Below are 22,528 nucleotides of genomic sequence, written 5' to 3' on the forward strand. Positions count from 1 at the left end.
TGATCAGAAAATTTACTCTGAAATCTTCATAAATACATGACTCACATTTTCAGCAATAATTAAAAATATTGAAAGTGTTTATTTGTGTGAGTTGTTTGTTTGCACAAGAAGTCACTTATGCACGTTGAGGTCCATGCTGTATGTCCTGGGGAAGAAATTCATGTTGTCAGATTTGGGGCAATGACCTTTGCCAGTTAAGCCACCCTGCTGACCATTAGCAGCAATTATTATGGGTTTACTTCTATGGGAGATGAAGTATAATCTCCATTCCTTACCAAAATAGAGAATTATTCTTAATTGTAGTACTTTAGTGAATGTCAACTGTATGGGTGAGATTGATATTCAGAGTCTTGACACTCATCCATTTTGAACTTTAGACTTTTCTGAAACAAGTTTGAAAGCAATAAATTCTGGTCTGTATGTCTGGGCACATGTGTTTTATGGCTGGAAACCAGAGTTCAAAGCCAAATAACAGCATGGATTAGAAAAATGTTCACTTATCACAAGGAAATAGGCCTTGCACACAACAATGAAGTCAAGCAACCTGGATAAACATTCAGTATGTACTAATTATACAAACCTTCTCTGTAGCTACCGTTGGAATAGTTGCTAAGAGACTACCCAACCCCCAGAGGGATATTCATGTTTAAAACCAAGCTATAAGTAGTATCAAGTTCTATTTGTGCATGTAAAGGAGGTTTTCAAATGCCACTTCTTAGACTTGAAAGTTTATGGAGCACACATTTGCTTTGTTATGTCTCCCATAATTGTGTAAGGGCACTGGCTTTGATTGCTCAGAATTGAATCCCGTGAACAGCTCTATCTGCCATGTAACGGGCACTCAGGAAATATGAAAGAGAAAGGGTTAGGTAGCCAGTGTCCTGGATGTACTGCCAATTGAGTTTTCCAATGAATGTCTTCCTGGTCCAAATTCAAAGATCTTTATAGCAGAAAGCCATGAACAAAGAAGACAAGGAGGGAGTGATGATACTTCTTCAGCAAAAGGGAGATCTGATAGATGTGTCATAGCCTTAACCTTCTCTTTAGTTCTAATGCTTCCTGGGATGTGTCACATGTCATCTCAGTGGGAGTGTCATTGGAAGGGAAAGTAGGACACTGCTAAGTTCTACAAGGAATAAGTCAGAGGTAAATTTGTCACAATTTAATAAAAGGCATGTTCTCTTTTCTTTTTGTGGAAAAATTATTCTCTGGAAGAAACAGGCAGGGAGGCAAATCCCAAGCTCTGTACACAATCATGTGAATTAGAAGGATGGCAGCTCCCTCTAAAGACAGAGTTGGATGGAGCAAGAGCACAGCTGTGTGACTTGTACTGGAGGCAACTGTTGGTGCGGGCTCCTTCCTTTTAACTTCTTGCATATAGGTTGGGAAATGACTTGAAAACTTGGTTCCTAGGTATAAAATGTTTTCACTTATTAAATTCATTGCATCAAGGATTTACTAAGTGTCTCATATAATAGTAATGTAAAGGAAGAAAAGGAATCATGAATTAAGCTGCACACCTCCTAACACCATCTCAATTGCACTACAGTGAATGGGCCATCATTGTTACTGCAAAGACAGAAACTAGATGATTATACGAAGATAACAGGTATAAGCCCACTCTGCTCTCCCTGACATTAGAGATAAGTTTTGAAGTTCAAAAAGTGTAGGGAGTGTCAGGAGATGGAATAAACTGTTAGGACTCATTAAGAATAAAACGATAGAGCTTCCTATTCCAAGAACTGCCTGGTTCTTACAGAAACTTTTAGAAGTTGATAAAGGATTACATATTTAATGATAGATGGAGCAGAAGAAGCTTAGGTCATTGCTTAGTGTGACTTACAGTACTCTTGAACATGACCACATGGATTTGCTTCACTGTTTCACAGCTTTTCAAAAGGATTCCTCATTCTTTTTTTTTTTTTTTTTTTTTTTTCTGGAGCTGGGGACCGAACCCAGGGCCTTGCGCTTCCTAAGTAAGCGCTCTACCACTGAGCTAAATCCCCAGCCCCGGATTCCTCATTCTTAACTGTTAGATACATTCAGCATATCAAAATAAAATGAGAAAACTATAAATAAGATTCCTCTTTTTACTTAAAGCCAGAAGCTACACACATTAAGTAGGGGAGTGAGTTGTTGGTTGTGCAGAATCATGAGCAAGCAGATACTGAAGACAGTGGAGACTCTGAGCCCATCAACATGTCTGAAAGGAGGGAACAGCTGATTGAGTGAAATTAGGTATCCTCGGATTCAACCAATGCTGTGTATAAAAGGCTCAGAAGTAACTTGTTTCCTTCACAGACCAAGCAAAGCTGCGGGATGCTGAGTCCTGGACGTGGTCCAGGAAATGAAGAGGGTATAGAGATTGAAAGAGAAGAGGTTAAAAGCAATGAGAAACCTATGAGAGGCAGATTTCTTTCTGAATAATATTTTTAATTAAATAGGTCTTACTATGTAAGTCAGCCTTGCTTCAGCCTCCTAAGGTTTTGTAGGGATGTGCCTCTCCTACCATTTCTGTTGTAGATTTATTTTGTAGAATACTTTGGACTTAATATTTGGACGTATATGAAACTTGAAGAATTTACTAAGGGCAGGAAATGTCTGGATGGCTTTTAAGTACATTCAACAAGAGGATGAATAGGAGATATGGTAAAGAAGAAACAATAAGAAACTAGAGGTTGGTCTAGAGAGATGGCTCAGTGGTTAAGAGTACTGACTGCTTCTCCAGAGGACCCAGATTCAATCCCCAGAAACCACATGGTGGCTCACAACTGTCTGTAATGGGATCTGATATCCTTTTCTGATATGTGTGAAGAGCATGACAGTATACTCATATACATAAAATAAATAAATAAATCTTTAAAAAGAAAGAAAGGAGGAAAGAAAGAAGAAAGAAAGAAAGGAAGGAAGGAAGGAAGGAAGGAAAAAAGAAAGAAAGAAAGAAAGAAAGAAAGAAAGAAAGAAAGAAAGAAAGAAAGGAAGGAAGAAAGGAAGAAAGAGAGAGAGAGAAAGAAAAAGAAAGTCAGCCAGTGGGAGAGATTCCAAAGCTGAGTGGAAATGAGGTGCATAGTAAAGTTTGGTGACTTTCTCATGTCCTGATAGGTTAGGGCAGTCCTGCTGGACTCACTTCTGAGTTGAGTTTTTGTTCTTTACAAATTACCTTCTGCCCAGACTTACACATAATTATAAATACAATGAGCTCTAGACATGTAAAACTTTAATTAAAAGACAATTTGGTATGAATGGTATGTATGTAAGGGGGGCTAAGACTCCATCCCTGTGAGGTTTACTCTTTTTTTATAAAGTGACAATGTTCTGTTCAGACATAGAACAGTTTTGTAGTGCTTTTTATGATGTACCCGTGTAGGGTAAATACAGTCAAAATAGATACGGGATCACAAAAAGGGCAGGAGTGATGTCCTGGAAGGAAAGAGACCTTGAGAATGCTGATAGTGCTCATTGGAGGAGACATTCCCTCTCAGCAGAACAGAGCTCATGAAGACTTAGAACCCAATCTGTGGGAAAGGTTTGGTTCAGTTGGAGCTTTGGCTGGTCGGATAGAAAGAACTGACATAAAAACTGAGCCAGCACTCTAGTTGTAAGTGATGTTCGGCTAATCTGCTTTTGTGCCTTTAAACTCCTGTCTCTGACTTTCAAAGACTGGTTCTCTGGACTCTTTCCTGCTGATGAAAAGACATGTTGAGACTTGCCTAATAATTCAGTGAAGGGACAGATTCATTTTCCTGGCTCCCTGTGGAATATTGAACACCAACTTGAGGCCTTTGAAGAATAATGAATCATACCAACTGACATGTTTGAGTAGTACAGGATCAGGCTCTGTGCAGTGAGATTTTCAAAACTGACTTATGTGCAGTCACCACTAAATAGAATTTCTTGGAGCGGAAACTGAGTCTATGATCTGCGGCTGCTTGAGCTTTAATTCTCCTAGTGGCAGCTTTCTGCAACTTGGTAAGTCGCAGACAATGCATTTGTCTTTCCACATAACAGGGGGTACTGGATATAGAACAGGAGTGATCCTCACCCCGGTGTCATTCGTCAGCCATTGACTTAGCAAATCAAACACAGAGCTTAGTCAGATGGATGGTGCCGAGCACTGGCCAGGAAAGATTCCAGCTTAATTACATACCCTTCGGCCACAATTCTTCCCACCACTGTTCTCTAGAGTGGACTAGTGTAACTAACCATGCTTGCCTTCAGCTCTTTAACTCAAGCAAAATATAGGCCTTGAGGATTTATCCTGAAACCTGCTGACATTGCTGACAGATTAGTCCTTGGATAACTTGTGTCTAGAGAAGTCAGACCATATTGCTGTTTATTATGCATTGTTTCATTGGATTCCTTCAAACACTTTGATTGCCTTTTCTGATTCATACAGAAGCTGAGAGACAGTTATCAATTGTCAAGACTCAAATCATTTCTTGCAATATTGAAAAACTAACACTTTGTAAAATCTTAGGGTATGTTATTTAGAATCCATAAACACCTCAGCTAAAAAGACACAATTTCTTAGGTAGAACATTCTCCAGCTTTAAAAAGTCTGAACTTTAGCTTTGTGCTCCATCAGGGAGGCATTTAACTTTTCCTCCAGACTTTGCACTGACCTTGAATTTTGTTTACAGATTCTATTCTGAAAAAAAACAGAGAGAATTTTATGAGTCATTCATATTTATTATGAAAAATACATTTTATGTGCAGGTTACCACTAATATTTCATTTTTAAAGGTATTTGTTTGGTAGGAAAATATTGATACTATTGTTCAGTTTTCAAAGTTACACGCATAGGTCATCATTTTCATATTCATGTTTTTGCCAAGAATCAATGTTTGTTTTTATTCTTATTTGAAGATGATTCTTGAGTTAATAAACAACTCTAATAAGATTTTCTGAATAGTCTGATACATTTCCTAAAGCCACAATTATTAGATGAAACTAGAACCTGAGTAACCATGCAAATTACCTGTGTAATTTGGTTTGCCTCCACTCGGAAGAAGCCTTCTTGTAGTAGAAAACCTTCATGCTACCTGCTCATCTTGGAAGCACTATTTGCTGGGAATGGGTAAATGAGAACTCTTGTTAGGACCTACTTTTTTGTTTTGCTTCCTGAAATAGTATGTGTACAAAGGAATCCTGTGGACAGAAGGAACAGTGTTTACATTGTAGTGAAATGTGAAGGTAGAGCAAAGAGAGTCTGCTACTTCAACAGTTCAATCACACACAAAAGAAAAAGGTGGAGTCCAACATCTTTTCAAAAACCACTCATAAGACTGAAGACATAGTCAGTATCCTTTTTGTCACTAATAAATAAAATGTTACCAAGTGTTAAATAAACCTCTTCCTTCCATTAACATCTAGATTTATTCTTCCATTCAATTAATCTTGGTCATAGTTATATCTGCACTCTATAATTTCAGTTTTCCTATGTTATGACATAAAAAATCAGAAAAGAAAACCCAACTTGCCTGAGTCCTGGATTTGATGCTTCCTGTAATATGTTTTATCCAAGCTTGAGTTTGTGAGACATTTACTGTGTTTGTTTCTTGGTTGGTTGCCCTAAAGAAACTGGAACTTGTCAATACACAAGAACTTCAATAATCTCTTTCGATTGTAGATTCCTGTCACCTTTGTAGTCAGGGTATATGTCCATTCCAGGCTAAGATCACATAGTCCTTCATGACCTTTGCTATTTGCCTTCTTGGTGAATGTATTGGGACAGAGAATCTGGTTCCTGAGAATTGTGTGGCTGCACATGCCCTCTTTCCCTTCATAAGCGAGTGCCCCAAAACATTATGGACATGACCATACAACCATTCAAAGACTATCACTACCTGGTCACCATTCTAATAACAAAACAATTGAGAGATGACCTGGGTTCAGGCCTTACCACTCTGAGCACTGCTTACTAAGTACTTCACTGAGAATGGTTAAAAGATGATCAAGGTGTGGGCTGTGACGTGCGGACCTCTGCGTATGATCCTTCTGTCCTACATCATTTACTAATGCCATACTTTGTATAGTCACATGATCAATTCCCTTTCTTTTTCCTTCTAGTCAATGTGTTTGTTAGATTCCTTTTTCTGTCCCTACAGCCCTTGTCTTCTACATACCAGCCATGCTACAGGACACAAACATGACTTTCTTTTTATTTTTCCTTTAAGACAAAATGAGTTATTGGTTCATTCTCTGCATAACTCAGTGGACTTATTTTTCTCCTGCATAATAACTCTTTAATTCTGTCATTCAATAGAAAAAATACTGACATCAGAGTATCACCAAGAAGCCCATCACATTAAAAGATAAACATTCTTTTAACAACAGTGACATTGCCATTTTTCACATACGACCAAGTTCGGATTAGCTTTTCATTGTTAACACAAGAACCTAGAATAGACCAATTAAATTTGCACCATTTATTAGTTAGTTTGTGAACAAATACAAAGAGTTTTAAAGAAGAGAAGTGAAAAAACTAAATATTTCCAGTACTGTTAGATCCTGATTTTTTGTGTCCTAATCTTTTGTGTGTGCATATGGAAAGTAAGAATATTTGAGATGATTTTGATCTCAGTACATCCAAATATACTTTTATTCTTCTGAAATTTTAAGGACCAAGTGTAGAATTTTACATGTCTCAGCTCACTTAAGATTTTCTACTGTTGTATAAATACATTATCCCTGGAGGCTCTGACCTAAGTATTTCCTTATATAACACTTGGATACAACAGCAACATTCAGAAAACAACAAAAAGAAACAACTATGTTCCTTCCTGGAAATGACACGAGCAAAATGCTATAGAATCTAGGTTCTTGACAGGACATTGAAATATCCATGTTCTTTTATTTAGTGAAATCTTAATTGTTTTATTATCATCCTATTTAAATCATTTCTCCAAAAAATGCTGTTTAATATACTTGAATAAATGTAATTTCAGTTTTGGTAACCAGAGTTCCCTCAATTTACTTGGAGCTTTGCTTGCACGTCTGTCCATGAGACAGAAATTCTATGATTACAGCTGCTGTTTTGTGGGAAAGGTATACCCACAGAGTAGAGCTGATAGGCTCTTGACAGGTGATTGGGTTATTTTCTTTTTGCTTATTTTTCTTATTGCTGGAGAGATGGGCAGTACTAGAGAAAAATCACCATAGGAGGGGAAAAGATTGTAGCAGAAAAACAATGTGCAAGGAAGTCAGAAAAAGCAGGAGAAGTGGGGTGCGGGAAGGAGGAGACACAGTAGCAGTCTGTTCCCCAGTCTCTTAGCAAACATTTGCAAGTTACCCTAAATGATCTGATCCTCCCCATCACACCACATTCAGGTGCCTGCTCTCCCTCTTGATAAATTTTTGTCCCTCCTTTCCCACTGAAGATCACCTTGATTTATATTTTACCCCAATATTAGTGCACAAAAATGTAGTAGACTACAGAATAAAAAGCCTCCCATCATGGCTGAGCTCCTCTTCAGGACTGTCCCTCATGAAAAGAGCATCCTAGGAATATCAAGAGAATGACAGGGCTCAAAAGGAATACCAAGAGAATGACAGGGCTCAACACTGAAGAATGATAGAATTAGTAATTATTTCTATTGCTAAGGATTATGTCATCTAGCTGGAAGATATGTGATTATTGTCACGTGACAAAATCATTACTTCTCCCAAGGAAATAAGTGTGTGTGTGTGTGTGTGTGTGTGTGTGTGTGTGTGTGTGTGTGTGCGCGCGCGCGCGCAAGCATACTGAATTTTGTGTTTATAGCAGATAGGGTCAAAAAGGAGGGCACTGGATTGCCATTCTACTTTTCAAATTAAGAAACTGTGGCTCATAAAGTTAATGAGGCTCATGCAACTGAAAGTTGTGAGGCCATATCACTATGCAAAATGACTCGGGTCTAACAAAGTCTATAATCATAATCCCTATCCCAGTGAGGCATAGGGAAGCCCTGGCTGAGGGCCAGGAGAATAGGTCATGGGCCAGAGAAGGGATGGGTAGTGGTGTGAACATTCAGAGATCATTCTCACCATCTAAGTCAAGGTTTTAAAATACGGGTAGATGTGTTAAAATGACAAACACTGATAAAAATTAGCTTGTCTGTGTGAGACAAATATTCTTTAAACTGTCCTCATATGAGACATGGAAGTCTCACAATCAAAATAGGAACTGACACTTTTCAAAGAAATTCTGAAATGAAACCGATGTTTTAAAAATGTCTTGTGTTCAATAAATATCTGACTTTCAGTAGAAAATAAATTCCACTTTCTATATAAAAACAACTTGACATTTTTCAGTAATACTTTTTAATGAGAATTGCTGTGAGCTATAATATAATGAAGTTTGTTTAAAAGTAGAGCAGGCTGGTGATGCTTGGCACAACAATGAGGCATATGGTGGAACAGTTGTGATTTACTGGCGCAGGCTTCGATCTTTGGAAACCTAGAGGCTTTCTGCATAGTGGACCCTGTCCTGCTATTCTGTTCTAAAAAGGAAACACAGCAAAACAGTATGCTCAGACTACGCTACTTTTGTGTGTATTTACATTTTCCCTTTGGATTTATGGATATAAATATAGGCTGTGTTCATATTGAAAAGTAGAGGACAGTTGAGAAGATTTCCCTGATGATTGTAGTCTACAAAGCTTGACTATACTTGACATACAGAAAACATATCATGTAGAACACTGTGTCATTTTAAACCACAAGGAATTGATTCAGCGTTATCATTGATAAGTATGGGATCTTGAATTCTGGCTCTCACACATGTACGTTGAGGTTGTTAAAGTCAGAGGGTGTACATATGAGTGTCAGGAACTGAGGTGTGCTACAGTACCAAAGTCAACCACACCTAAGGTCAGAGTCTCCTCAAAACAGAATCCCCATGCAGACCCCAATGGCAAACCAACAGACAGCATTCCCATACCAAGATGTAGGGGCAGGCTGCCTTCATTTTCATAACTTTAGAGATTCCAAATGAATAGTGAATGCATTGCCTACCCACTTTCTTTTTATAGCATATTAATTTAGTATTTATAAAAGCCATATATTGTCCTGTATGTACCATTGTTTTCACTGCTGTTCTACTTAACTAGCATGTACACGCCTGCAGGAATCCCCCATTTGTCATCATGAATGTATTAAAACACAGGAGTGGAAACAAGCTAGCTGCTAAATGGCTTTCTTCTGGTTCCATTAATTTGTGTTTGTAGCTTGTCACTCAAATTTCCACAGTTAGAAATGTGGAGCGCTGAAATACTCTCCCACTAAGGGATTACCTTGTCAGGCAGGGTGATATAATCATTTTATTTTATTCCCCCACATAATCAGTTTTATGAAAATCCCTAAAATCATACATTTCCAACTTTACTTTTTTGTCATTTATTTCTTTCTTTGCGGATAATCTCCTTTTGTAGCAGCTTCAGGAGAGATAAAAACGGATTACTAGAAGTGGCTAAAAAGATGCTAATAATCACGCTACCCAGTGATGGCCACCTGTGAGGCTGACAGAGCCCTAAGAGTTTCATTGCCTGCCTCCATGCTAAACACGGAGGCAGGCGTGGGAGTGGCAACTGGTAGACTGTCTCAGGGTGTCATCTGCTTTCCTTCTTTTGTCCCGGACACAAGAAAAAATACTATATAAAAGCGTCCCTTTTGTTTTCACTGGGAAGCAAAGTGCTCAACATGGCAGCTTCTATTTGTGATTTCTACAACACTGGTTCCTGTCGGACACGTGGGTAAAAGTCTTTGGGGACATACCATCTCAGCCTTTTAAATTAACCAGCTCATAAGTACTCTGAAATTTTAATCACCTTGAAAACCTAAATAAAACTCCATCCTGCAAAAGCTGCAAAAGCTGAAAGGAAAAAAAAACAATGTATATATTTCACAAAATTTCAAATACTAAACCTATAGCTTGTATTAACCATATGAGTAAGTTATCATGAATTTTAAATAATATAGTTGTGCGAACATGGACATTATCCTCAGATTAAATGTGATAAATAAACTATCTGAGTTACAACGCACTTGAAATACTGTTTGCATGAAAAGCTAGGCACTGCTTTGGAATTTAATGTGTGTGATTATGAAGCATTAATGTCTAACATGGGGCAGGTTTAAAAACCAGAAGGCATTCGTTTCCCATGATAAGCAAGTTGCAGAGAAGGAGAAATCACCACTAGCACTTCCTGCCTTTCCAGGCATTCCAAGGAGTAGTCAGTTCGGTGTCTCGGTGCGTCTGGATTCTGAGATAAAGTAAAATGGATGGTCGGTGGGGAAAGAGTTATTATTGTTCTCTTTCCTTCATAGTGCCGTGTGCAATAAGACTTCCGCTGAATACCAATAGAGTAGAAATCTGCTCTGAAATGTAAATGAATAAAAGCACCGTGAAATGCCTTCAGACTACAACGTGTAGGCTTCTCTTCATCACAGGAGAGAGGATAGGAGCCCTAATTAGCCACACAACACAGAGTACCTCATGATTCATCTCTGCAAATCGGCAGTTTGAAATCCTATAGTTAGCACTGGGTGCCCTCCAATAAGATTTTATGAACATCGGCTTGGCATTTGGCAGAAATACAACGCCAGTTATCCAGATATCACTTTTCTCAATAAGCACTTGTTTATATGTTAATTAATCACAGAACCAATCAATTGCAGTTGTGCTCCTATTGGCAAAGGTTACTGCCCTGTGCAGTATACTTATACCTGTAGAAAGCTAAACATTGCTAACGTTGAAAAAAATGTTAAAGGAGCTGACGCCTTAAGTTAAGGAGACTTTTAACAACCTATACAATGAAGTTTTGCTGTTTTAAAGTAGGGAGACTAGGTTTGACTTCAGTTCAGTACCAAGTTCTTGCTAGGCATCACGCTGGACTCCGTAGTGGGAAAACCTCAGAAAGAGTTAGGTGGGTTCTGTCCTAAGTAAGCATCTGGAAAAGAGATGCGCTCAGAATGTTCTGCTCTAATGAGTGGTGTTTCAAGTTCACTTTTCGTTTAGAAATGACTCATTTAATTACATGGTGGTATTTCCTTCCTGGCCAAGAGCAAGTAGAGCGTTAATAGGTTGCGGAGAACGGAAAACCATCAACGTGATCCATCATATAAACAAACTGAAAGAACAGAACCACATGATCATTTCATTAGATGCTGAGAAAGCATTTGACAAAATTCAACACCCCTTCATGATAAAAGTCCTGGAAAGAATAGGAATTCAAGGCCCATACCTAAACATAGTAAAAGCCATATGCAGCAAACCAGTTGCTAACATTAAACTAAATGGAGAGAAACTTGAAGCAATCCCACTAAAATCAGGGACTAGACAAGGCTGCCCACTCTCTCCCTACTTATTCAATATAGTTCTTGAAGTTCTAGCCAGAGCAATCAGACAACAAAAGGAGATCAAGGGGATACAGATCGGAAAAGAAGAAGTCAAAATATCACTATTTGCAGATGACATGATAGTATATTTAAGTGATCCCAAAAGTTCCACCAGAGAACTACTAAAGCTGATAAACAACTTCAGCAAAGTGGCTGGGTATAAAATTAACTCAAATAAATCAGTTGCCTTCCTCTATACAAAAGAGAAACAAGCCGAGAAAGAAATTAGGGAAACGACACCCTTCATAACAGACCCAAATAATATAAAGTACCTCGGTGTGACTTTAACCAAGCAAGTAAAAGATCTGTACAATAAGAACTTCAAGACACTGAGGAAAGAAATTGAAGAAGACCTCAGAAGATGGAAAGATCTCCCATGCTCATGGATTGGCAGGATTAATATAGTAAAAATGGCCATTTTACCAAAAGCAATCTACAGATTCAATGCAATCCCCATCAAAATACCAATCCAATTCTTCAAAGAGTTAGACAGAACAATTTGCAAATTCATCTGGAATAACAAAAAACCCAGGATAGCTAAAGCTATCCTCAACAATAAAAGGACTTCAGGGGGAATCACTATCCCTGAACTCAAGCAGTATTACAGAGCAATAGTGATAAAAACTGCATGGTATTGGTACAGAGACAGACAGATAGACCAATGGAATAGAATTGAAGACCCAGAAATGAACCCACACACCTATGGTCACTTGATTTTTGACAAAGGAGCCAAAACCATCCAATGGACAAAAGATAGCATTTTCAGCAAATGGTGCTGGTTCAACTGGAGGGCAACATGTAGAAGAATGCAGATCGATCCATGCTTATCACCCTGTACAAAGCTTAAGTCCAAGTGGATCAAGGACCTCCACATCAAACCAGACACACTCAAACTAATAGAAGAAAAACTAGGGAAGCATCTGGAACACATGGGCACTGGAAAAAATTTCCTGAACAAAACACCAATGGCTTATGCTCTAAGATCAAGAATCGACAAATGGGATCTCATAAAACTGCAAAGCTTCTGTAAGGCAAAGGACACTGTGGTTAGGACAAAACGGCAACCAACAGATTGGGAAAAGATCTTTACCAATCCTACAACAGATAGAGGCCTTATATCCAAAATATACAAAGAACTCAAAAAGTTAGACCGCAGGGAAACAAATAACCCTATTAAAAAATGGGGTTCAGAGCTAAACAAAGAATTCACAGCTGAGGAATGCCGAATGGCTGAGAAACACCTAAAGAAATGTTCAACATCTTTAGTCATAAGGGAAATGCAAATCAAAACAACCCTGAGATTTCACCTCACACCAGTGAGAATGGCTAAGATCAAAAACTCAGGTGACAGCAGATGCTGGCGAGGATGTGGAGAAAGAGGAACACTCCTCCATTGTTGGTGGGATTGCAGACTGGTAAAACCATTCTGGAAATCAGTCTGGAGGTTCCTCAGAAAATTGGACATTGAACTGCCTGAGGATCCAGCTATACCTCTCTTGGGCATATACCCAAAAGATGCCTCAACATATAAAAGAGACACGTGCTCCACTATGTTCATCACAGCCTTATTTATAATAGCCAGAAGCTGGAAAGAACCCAGATGCCCTTCAACAGAGGAATGGATACAGAAAATGTGGTACATCTACACAATGGAATATTACTCAGCTATCAAAAACAACGAGTTTATGAAATTCGTAGGCAAATGGTTGGAACTGGAAAATATCATCCTGAGTGAGCTAACCCAATCACAGAAAGACATACATGGTATGCACTCATTGATAAGTGGCTATTAGCCCAAATGCTTGAATTACCCTAGATCCGTAGAACAAACGAAACTCAAGACGGATGATCAAAATGTGAATGCTTCACTCGTTCTTTAAATGAGGAAAAAGAATACCCTTGGCAGGGAAGGGAGAGGCAAAGATTAAAACAGAGACTGAAGGAACACCCATTCAGAGCCTGCCCCACATGTGGCCCATACATATACAGCCACCCAATTAGACAAGATGGATGAAGCAAAGAAGTGCAGACCGACAGGAGCCGGATGTAGATCGCTCCTGAGAGACACAGCCAGAATACAGCAAATACAGAGGCGAATGCCAGCAGCAAACCACTGAACTGAGAATAGGTCCCCTGTTGAAGGAATCAGAGAAAGAACTGGAAGAGCTTGAATTGGCTCGAGACCCCAAAAGTACAACAATGCCAAGCAACCAGAGCTTCCAGGGACTAAGCCACTAACTAAAGACTATACATGGACTGACCCTGGACTCTGACCCCATAGGTAGCAATGAATATCCTAGTAAGAGCACCAGTGGAAGGGGAAGCCCTGGGTCCTGCTAAGACTGAACCCCCAGTGAACTAGTCTATGGGGGGAGGGCGGCAATGGGGGGAGGGTTGGGAGGGGAACACCCATAAGGAAGGGGAGGGGGGAGGGGGATGTTTGCCCGGAAACCGGGAAAGGGAATAACACTCGAAATGTATATAAGAAATACTCAAGTTAATAAAAAATAAAAAAATAAAAAAAAATAGGTTGCGGAGAGACACTTACATTTCTGAAAACTGGAATCAACATTATGGCTGCAAATCATGCACCTCTTCCCATGGTCGACAGATTTGAGAAACTGAACAGACATTGCCCCAGTTTGGAGAGGGAAAAATGCAGGGTTGAGTTGGAAGTTACTTGTCTGAGATGTTTCTGCCTCTTCCTGCTTGCTAGAAAGCATTATTATCTCATTGCAAGGCTACTCTAACCACCACAGACAGCTGGTTCTAGCATCGGTGCATGGCAGGTGTCTTCCCTCGTGTCTATATCAGCTCACCTCCGGACAAAGCTAGAATCCAGTTCTAGAGAATCCCTTTCTGCTTTGAAGCAGTACACAATCACATAATATAGTGTGTAATGAGCTGAATATTCGGGGAATAAGCTCGTGTTTACTTGAGGCTATGAAAATGTTTCTCTAAATGTGTTTTAACAGCATAAAACATTGTTGTACTGAAGTCCCTTTGCCATTTCTAGATAAATGCTAAAGTTTTTAATGGTTTTGGATGAACTTGTGACCTACCTCTTAGTGAATAGTTTTATATGGGTTGGGTTGTCTACCAGTGCCCGCCTCTTAAAGTGAAATGTTCTTTTTTTGTCTTATATTTTCAAAAGCTGCTATTATAACATAACTAGTTAAAAGTGAAGTATAAGTATAACACAGAGGGTGGGTCTAATAATAATTACACAAGGAATTATATACTATTAAAAATGCTTTCACATATTGTCTTAAACTGCAGTTGTTGTCTGGCATTTATTTTTTTATTGATGGTATAACTTTTATTAAAGGTATAACTTGTTTTAAATTCTTAAAAATATATAACCATTTATCTACTTAATAACATTATAGATCATTTGATTGTGGTTAGAACTACTTGAATGAAATGTCCTAAACATTATTTAAATATCAACTGAAAATCCATTAACACTTAGACATATGTTACAAAAACAACACAACTTCCAGCAGAAAAGGTCAAAGTTCTTGAAAATACTAACAAAAGCCACAAAAACAAAAGTAGAAACAGGAGACTTTGTTAGATTTAAAGAGGCACGTAAACAAAAGAAACAACAAAATGAAGAGATGACCTAAACAGTGGGAGAATTTTCAGTCTCCTGACATAATGTGGAACTACTATAAATGTATATGAGATGCAACCCAACACTAAGCCAAAAGCAAGAGCAGATGAAGAGTAGTTGGGCTTCAAAGTACGCTGTGCAAATGGCCAAAGGTGTGGCGATATGTTCACACTGGAAATAGCCAGGAAAACACACAGGGATCACCTCCCTCCAGGTGGAATGTCTGATGTGAATGGCAACTGGTAACAAATGATGGTCAGAATGTGGAGAAATGAGAATCCTTACACACTGTTGGTAGGAATGCAAGAATTTGGTAAATTCTTTCTACTTTTCTCCTTGAAAAATGGAAAACAGCACTGGCAGTTTTACTACTCTTCAGATGTCCTAAGGAAATGAGAGGCACGGGTTGACCTACTATTGTACTCCCATGTTAGTGCATCATACTGCACAAACACCAAAATATGGAAAGACCTGAACCTTTCATCTGTGGACAAATGGATGATAAAATGGGAAACATGTAAATAATAAAATAGACGTATAATTAACCATAAAAAGTAAAAATTACTCTCCTTACAACCATGTGGATAAGCCAGAAAACACTGTGCTAAGCAAAATAAAGCAAGAGCTGAAAGACTAATGCTGTGTAATTCCACTAATACCCAGAACCTGAATTCATTGTTGAGCTCATAGAGCACACATAGAGTGAAGACGACCAGGGACTGGGGTTGTCGTAGGTTAGGGTGTGAGACTGAGCAGGTGCTGAATGGAGGAGATGTTTTAAGAGATATAACTATAGTCATGACTATCATATTCTTTAAATCCTGGATGTGAATGTTAAATGTTCCCAAGTTGGTCTGAAGCGGTATATATACTCATCAGCTATTGTGACACTACATAACATTTATATATAACTATATAACCTTTCAAAACAGCCTGGGAAAGATTGTTTTTAGATGCACTTTTATTTTATTCCCAGATTGTAAATCTTATAATTCTGAAATTAGTTCTGTCAAATTATAAATGAGAGTTATTTCTTCACTGCCGGTTATTAATATGAAGGAAACTACTTATAAGCACTGCATAAATTAGTCATTTTTCTAATTTCACATTCTTTAATGACAAGCATGCTCTCTGATCTATTCATGAGACCACTGTCTCAGTAGCAATTTTATTTATTCTGAGCTTCCTTTTTACAAATTGTTCCAAGGCTAGGCAATTGCCAAAGGTTAGGAATTCGTTCCTGGGAATCATCCAAGAGAGTGTTGGAATCAGGAAGAGGCGTGATGTGCCAAGAGAGAACGAGTTATGAGCCTTTTTCACCATGAAACAAGGAACAGGATTCATTGCCTTCTGGTCTGCCAAGTGAAGAAGGACTTAGAAGCCTGCTAGTCTAGAAGAGTTTGAAAGGGTCGGGCAGGCCATATCTCAGAATGAACCACTTTTGACACCATTTGCTGTACCTTCAGATAAGTACAGAAGCAGTTCTCTCAGATAAAGTACATGCATTTTTGCATTTTAAAATACAGCTGTGCATGTGTGTTAGTGAAGATGCTTGGAATCACAAAAATAGTTTCCTTAAGAGCAGATTTGTGGGAGTTTAATTTAAATTAATGGTACATTAAAATATCTAAGGATGGTTTGAGAATGTGAAAGATACTTTTTCAATACCGACTCTCAGAAAGCATCAGGCACCTGGCATGGATATCAGATGTTAGCTTACTTTACCCTTCTCTCCCAGACTGACCCACAATGTCTTTCTTTATTGCACTTCCTATGTTAGACAGACGTGGTGACTTCAACTTTTGCAAAACAGAGAGCAGACACTTGGTGATTATAGCTACTGGAACAATCCATTGCTCAGAGAATTGAAAAGCTGTATATCTGATTTGAGGCTCCTGACTCAAGCAGCTAATTATTCTTATTGCTTTACAAGAATTTAGAGTTGGGCTGGCAGTAGGGACTCCAATTTTAATCATTTCCCTGTTTAGGCACATTAGTGAGATGGGTGGGTGATTTGAGGTGAGGGGCTATCAATTACCACAGATTTTCAGTCTTCAAGCTAAGTATGCCCTCACCTAAGGAAGGAAGCACAAGAAGCCCGGAAAACACTTAGGAATTTGGGGATTGTTCATAATTTACCATAGAATCATTATTATATCGATCATAATGTTCTGTACTTATGGGGATTAATAGGCCTAAATATGAAAGGCTGCATGCTAATGACGTTAACAGGAGCCATAATTATCAAACCTAATTCCCAATAATTCCTCAGCAGTTATTTAGTAATCAGATTCTTCTGAGGTTAAATGGAAATTAAAGAGATGCTTTGTTCACAAAGACACCAGCAATGCAGTGATGCATAGTCACACTCGCTGGTGACCTCCGCAGTGCTGTGTCCGAGCTACAGAAGGCCTCTGGTGTGCCCAGCAGCGGGTGGCTGGTGTGGCATCTGCAGAGGCACACGTTGGTTTGCAGAGTAAACTGCAGCCTCTAAAGTGACAGGAATGTAGGTTCTACTCTTGGTTGTACTCTAGTAGAGGCATGATCACTTACCACCTGCCCACACCATTAGGCTTGTTTCTTAGTCTACAAGGGGAGGGATGAATTTGTTTTGAAGATAAGACAAATGTCACTAGTAAGATCCTTAATGCTATGCATGGTTTTAGGAGTTTGCAGCTCAAAAGGGGTGACGCTCAGACATATTAGTTTCTTATTCCTCAGCGGCAACTGGATTTTGGTGGATGCAGATGTTTGGAAATCAGGACTTACGGAAGCCTCCTCCATGCTATGCCTTGGGCAACATTTTTTTTTTCTGTTTCCTCCTCTGTAACATGGTGGATAAATCTTCCTATCTGGAAAAGCTGCTCTCTGATTTAAATTAGTTAATGTACAGATAAATAGGAGATTAGCATATAGAAGTATTCTATTCCTATTTTTAAACTGAGTTATTTTTTCATTGCTGTGATAAAAATACCTTGGCCAAGGCAACTTATAGAAAAAAGAGACTATCTGAGGCTCACGGTTTTAGAGGGCCATAGTCCACAACCATTATGGACCATTATGGTGAGAAGCATGATAGGGATAGACCTGGAGCAGTTCCTGAGACCTCACAGCCTGATCCACAAGAATGAGGCAGACAAAGAGAACTAACTGGAAATGGCATTGGCTCTGGAAACACCAAGGTCTGCTCCAAGTAACAAATCTTCTAATCTCCTAATCCTTCCCAAACTTTCCACCTACTGGGGAGAGAGTATTTAAACAGCTGAGGATGTGGGAGCCATTTTAATTCAAACCACTGAAAGAACATGAAGTATTTGTATTACTATGTTTTAAACCTGTGTAGAAAAGCCTACTCACTAGCAATAAAGTAAAATATATTACCAAATAAAACACATTTCACCCGCCTCAGGAATTATTAAAACATATTTCACCTGCCTCAGGAATTATTAAAACATATTTCACCTGCCTCAGGAATTATTAAAAGATTTTATGAAGAGAAGATGAAATATTATTAGGTAGATCTCACCAATTTTGACATTCAAAACAAACTTTGCTGTCTACTATCTATTAATATATTGGCAAGAGAGAAAGAGCAAGGCCGATTCTTCACACATTCAACATCCATGGGTGCTGCTCTACGTTATGGAAAGAGCTCTAAATATAAAATTTGAACATAGTTTTCAAATTTTTAAATTTATAATAGTGTTTATGAGAGATGAGATAGAGACAGAGATGGCGGAAGGCCCACTTGTGTGATTGGCACATGTATGAGTTCACAGGACAACTCTTGAGAGTTTGTTTTCCTCTGCCAGTCCGTGCAGGGATGGAAGTCGGATTGGGAAGTATTTACAGAGTCCCTTGCCCCACTGAGCCTTTCCACCAGTCCAAGAACTTCCTTTCCAAAGATGGATAGGACTTTTCGCATGTCCAAGTTAGTCACCTTTCTGCCACGATATCAAAATACCTGTAATAGTTAATGCGCAAAGAGAACAAGTTCATTTTGGCTCAGAGTTTTAGAAGCTCTGGTTTCTGCCAATTAACCCACTGCTTTTTAACTGAGTAAGGCAGTAAACCAAGTCAGGAAGTTTTATTAAGACAAACAAAACAAAACTTGTTATCTCCTGACCAGGAAGCAGGAGATACATGTACTGAGACCATAGAGTGTCTGCTTCAGGAAAGCCCCTTAGACCTCCCATGAATTACCTCTTGGTAAGACAACCATCACTTGCCACTAGCACCATACTGCGGTCAATTTCTTGGCCTTTGGGATCATTCAACACTCAAACTGTAGTATAATTAGCATCTACAAAGGAATTTATAGCACCTGAGAATCTGTTTGTAACCTAACAGCAGATGTAACCTGTTTCTGCTGCCAGTCGGCCTCTCCTTTGCCTAATACTCTCTTTTTCATCCTAACTCTGAAGACTGAAGCCCTCAGCAAGTAAAGTAACACCGGAAAAGGTCTTCCAAACATACAACACTGAGAGCTGAAGAGATGTCTTAGTGAGAACCAAAACCCTCGTGATAGGCACATGTGTGCTCGGGCTCCACTAATCACAGTGGAAGGAAGAATCCTCTGCACAGCTAGAACGGCCTGGTCGGTCAGAGAGCTGTAGTTAGCAACCTTATCTCAGTATTTGAGGTCAAGAGTGATGAGAGGGATACCAGATATCAACTCTGGCCTCCATAGATGTGTGTGTACCATACAGACCCACAGACACACACATGTAAACATACACACATACACACACACACACACACACACACACACAGAGCAAGAAGAAATATTAATTGTATGCCAAAAAACAAACATACAAACATATAAAATTAGAAAACAAAACAAAATATATAAACAACCAAAAATAAAAAAACACAAGTTACCTTTATGAAATTCTCAAAGAATAAAAATAAATAAATTTTTAAAAATGCAAAATAGAAGTTAGAGACCTATAACCTAGGTGTTATTTTTCTAATCCCATGTTTCTTAATGAACAGTCGTGTGTGACTGTATAATGAGGTGCAGAATTGAATGACAGACTCTGCCTTGCTTTAGTACTCAGGATCTGTCCTGTGACGTGGATTACATGGCACTAATATTGGATTAGGTTCATTTCACATTGAAACCTGCTTCCTGGAGTCTTCCTGCCTTGCTTCTCAGCAAGAAGATGAAGAGTCCACAACACAGGGTATGACTGTGGCAGATAATTGGACAATTTAGAAGTTACATGTATTTTTTTTCTTTGTATTCCATTGTGTATATCTGTCTGCAGATAATACATATATGCATATGATAGGGGAAGGGACTATCGCATTCACCTGGAGGTCAGAAGACAGTGGGATCACTCTTTCCTTCCTATGCACCCCAGGGATCGCACTCAGAAACTAGGCTTGTATAGCAAGTAGTTTACACACTGAGCCATTCCAATGCTGACCTCCACACCCACACCCGTTCCATTTCTTTCGCTTTTAATTTTTTTTTTAATTTTGCTTCCCACACACTTTCTTCATCTATCTTCCACAACAAGATATCGATCAGCTCTTGGCATAGTCTGTCTCATTTCCAGACATTCTGAGTGGAGCAAAGTGGGGTTTTGCCCTTGAAATGTCTCCTCATTGAGAGCTCGCTGGTAAACTCTGACGGAGTTAACTCGTCCCTGCCCTCTAGTGGACAGAAGGATAGGACAAAAACTTCCAAACCCAGCTTCTGTCTGGCTGTTTTATTTAAAAGTGCTTTTGTAAACTGGCTGCTTAAAACTAAGACATCATTGTTCATTGATACTATAGGATGTTTTATCTCAAGTTCCTCACACCATGAGAGTGTGATGCTCAATGAGTTCCTGAGGCAGATTGCATTGTACAGTAATCAAAGGACGTGCATAATAAATTTTATACAGCAAAGTTGATGCAGATACCACTAATTTAGATACCACAAAAACGTCTTTCAGTAAATAAGTTCCAGTGAGACTGCCCTGGCTTTAGGTAGCACTAGCAGTTTCTTTTATCTGAGCAGGAAGTAGGCTGCGTGTGGAACATTGGTAGTAAGAGAGAAAAGGTTGTGTTTCCTTGATAGTCTCACATATTCACTCTGCCTGTCTGTCTATCTGTCTGTCTGTTTGTCTATCTTTGTCTCTGTCTCTGCCCCTTCCCTCCTTCTTTCCCTCCCTTTCTTCCCATCTTCCTCTCCCTGTCCTACCTACAGACCACATGCATGCTTAAGCTCATGCTGTATCGCTGAGCTAACCTCAACCCCTAGATATTCTTAATCTATGCATTTCTCTCGACCAACTATTAACTCTGTTGAGCCTAAGAAGCGGTGATGAGACAGGTCAGACCTTACGAGGGAGCCATGTTCAGGTTAGATTTTAGCACTGCAGTCAACAGAGAAATGAGGAAAGAATGTGAAAGGGATAAAAGCTGCTTGTTAGTAGTGGCACCTATTGAGAAAAAGTAAAGGCAATTGCTCTGAATCCTGACCAGATGGCTGCAGTATAAAAATATCCATAATTTCCTGAGCACATAATGTAGACCACCTACTATGCTAGCCCTCACTTGGATCTTCTCCCTTTAATCTTAACAACAGCTATTTCCTGTCAGGACTCTTATCAGCTCTGTTTCCTGGAGGAGTCACAGAGGTATGAGGGAGTGAAACACCTTAGCTAAGGTTGCAGCTAGTAGGTGAAAAAGCTTAGATATCACAGTGTCTGTTGAATTCTGAAGCTATTTCCAAAAGCACCCACATCTGGGGAATCTCCACCTACAGTGGTTTTCCATTGAGAGGGCAGAATGTTCTACCCCAAGCTGTAACTAGGGCAACGGTGAGGATCTTTTCCCCTCCATGATTTCATGATTTATTGTTGTTTTATTGTTGTAAATTCAGTAGCAAAAACCTTACCCTATATTACCGTCCGTTCCCTTATGCTTTGTACTGCACATATACTTATGTACCAGGAACAACTTTACACTTTCACAGAGCCATAGTCCTATTCCAAAACTATATCTACTCATAATGAAAACCCAATACTGACGGTTAACTTAAAAGGTAATGTCTCCCAACTTAAATTTTATTTTACAAATGTCATTTAAATCTCAAGACCTTTATTTTGTTTCTCATGGAATGAGGAGAACACTGTCACAAAGATCAACAGGAATGATTATGAAGTTGTACGTAATAATTATACTTTAATATCCCCAATATAAAATAACTGAAACTTTTAAGATTTTGTTTTTTTGTTTTTTTTTTAACTTGAGTATTTCTTATTTACATTTCGAGTGTTATTCCCTTTCCCGGTTTACGGGCCAACATCCCTCTAATCCCATTGCCGCCCTCCCCCCAACAATCTAGTTCACTGGGGGTTCAGTCTTAGCAGGACCCAGGGCTTCCCCTTACACTGATGATCTTACTAGGATATTCAATGCTACCTATGAGGTCAGAGTCCAGGGTCAGTCCATGTATAGTCTTTAGGTAGTGGCTTAGTCCCTGGAAGCTCTGGTTGCTTGGCATTGTTGTACATATGGGGTCTCGAGCCCCTTCAAGCT

At 39.0% G+C, this 22,528-nt stretch overlaps 1 protein-coding gene across 44 annotated transcripts in view; it reads left to right on the plus strand.

Moving 5' to 3' along the window:
• The window catches only part of Nrxn1 (neurexin 1), a 1,146,022-nt gene that overhangs the window by 324,442 nt on the left and 799,052 nt on the right, over positions 1-22,528 (plus strand). The window lies entirely within an intron of this gene.

This window comes from Rattus norvegicus, chromosome 6 (assembly GCF_036323735.1).
Source record: "Rattus norvegicus strain BN/NHsdMcwi chromosome 6, GRCr8, whole genome shotgun sequence".
NCBI classification, from domain to species: Eukaryota; Metazoa; Chordata; class Mammalia; order Rodentia; family Muridae; genus Rattus; species Rattus norvegicus.